This window comes from Schistocerca serialis, chromosome 3 (genome assembly GCF_023864345.2).
Source record: "Schistocerca serialis cubense isolate TAMUIC-IGC-003099 chromosome 3, iqSchSeri2.2, whole genome shotgun sequence".
In the NCBI taxonomy this organism is placed as follows: Eukaryota; Metazoa; Arthropoda; class Insecta; order Orthoptera; family Acrididae; genus Schistocerca; species Schistocerca serialis.
The window spans coordinates 752283055-752285227 of NC_064640.1; the positions used below are offsets into that span (position 1 = coordinate 752283055).

At 42.6% G+C, this 2173-nt stretch overlaps 1 pseudogene; it reads left to right on the top strand.

Moving 5' to 3' along the window:
* The first annotated feature begins 1221 nt into the window (after nt 1–1221).
* LOC126472053 (5S ribosomal RNA) lies at nt 1222–1339 on the top strand (annotated as a pseudogene).
* The last annotated feature ends 834 nt before the right edge of the window (nt 1340–2173 follow it).

Here is a 2173-nt window from a genome sequence, read left to right on the forward strand (position 1 = left end):
GGCTAACCAAAGACTGCGATTTATTGGTAGGACAATTAGAAAATGTAACAGAGACTGTCTGCACTACGCTTGTCCGTCCTGCGCGGAGTGGGATCCTTACTTGAGAGCATTGACAGCGTATCGATAAAGTTCAAAGAAGGGCAGCACGTTTTGTATTAACGTGAAATAGGAGAGAGAGTGTCACTGAAATGATACAGGATTTGGGGTGAACATCATTAAAATAAAGACTTTTTCGTTGCGGCGGAATCTTCTTACGAAATTTCAGTCACCAACTTTCTCCTCCGAATGCGAAAATATTCTGTTGATGACGACCTACATTGGGAGAAGCGATAACCATACTAAAGTAAGGTAAATCAGAGCTCTATCGGAAAGATATAGGTGTTCGCTTTTCTCCGCGCGCTGTACGAGATCAGAATAATACCGAACTGTGAAGGTGTTTCGATGAAACCTCTGCCAGGGATTTAAATGTAATCCTACATCCTTATAGATGTAGATGTAGATGTTCGCGACTGTGGAACACGTCTCTTCTGCTGAGCAAGTGCTCATAGCTCTTCAGGTATACATTTTAGAGCCCATGATTCCTAGAACTTTTGCTCCGAATGATCGTTTCTGTCACACCCCACAGCCGGCCGGAGTGGCCGAGCAGTCTGGAACCGCGTGACCGCTACGGTCGCAGGTTCGAATCCTGCATCGGGCATGGATTTGTGTGATGTCCTTAGGTTAGTTAGGTTTAAGTAGTTCTAAGTTCTAGGGGACTGATGACCTCAGAAGTTAAGTCCCATAGTGTTCAGAGCCATTTGAACCATTTTTTTCATACCCCACAATATAGACAATTCCTTTTGTCGCGTCCTGTACAGGCATATTTTCATATTCCATTCGATTAGATGCAACCAAGAGACCACAAGTTTCATCATTTCTGTACACTTTTCCAGTTTTCTCTTTATTCGTTACCTTAGGTATTAATTTCAGAGGCTTTCCTCGTAGAGGCAATGTTGAACCAAGTCTGGAAAAGGTCCAAATAAAATTTATTACCAATAAAGCTTAAAATACGTTTTGGCAACGTATACAACAGTAGGTTAGGCAATATCGCAGTAGTCTGAAATCCAAATTTGTTTATAGCTATGTATAATTTAACTACCGTGAATGGTTTTGGACCATTATGTCCATGCCACACATGTTGCAGTACATTATCACATTTGCCAGTTGTATTCATCTGTTCCTGGCAACGGCCTTGCCGCAGTGGATGCACCGGTTCCCGTGAGATCACCGAAGTTAAGCGCTGTCGGGCGTGGTCGGCATTTGGATGGGTGACCATCCAGGCCGCCATGAGCTGTTGCCATTTTTCGGGGTGCACGCAGCCTCGTGATGCCAATTGAGGAGCTTCTCGACCCAATAGTAGCGGCTTCGGTCAAGAATACCATCAAAACGGCCGGTAGAGCGGTGTGCTGACCCCACGCCCCTCCTATCCGCTCCGGATGGTCCCGGTAGGCCACTCGTGGTCTGAAGACGAAGTGATAATAATAATTATAGCTATGTGTGTGAAACAGTTGCCTCCACTAATGTTTGCAGTAGTGATATTGCACAAACATGTAGAAATGATGTAAGAGCAACGTCAACAGTCGTTCATCTAACTCACCCAAGATACAGTCCTATTATCATAACATCAACCGCTGAGTTTGGAAGATCTCAGAAAATAAATGAAGTAAATTATTTGCAGAACGCTGTAGGTTTCACAATACTTGTTGTGTATAAATAATATATATGTTACTTGCCTCCTGCAGCTGTAAACTGGATTTGTAACTACGAGGGATGCAACCATCCTGATTCCACGGTGAGAGACGTCACACAAGAGTAACTTGGTTTGTCAGTACATTCCACTGTTAATGGGAGATTGCTCATTGTCATGTCATCTGTCGCCAGAAGCAGGAAACACAACACCGAACGATTAATCGCAAGAAGCTTACAACAAATTACTTCACAATTACCTATATCGTAAAATTATCTTGCCTTACATATGTGCATTGTACGATATGTGGTATCTGTCATTGAACAATAAATAGTGTGAGGACCTCCACATGAGAACTGAAATGAATTCGATAAATTTCCGTTACACAACAAATAATACAAATTTCAATTTCTCAATTCATCTAACTACCTAGGAACTAAAACTACG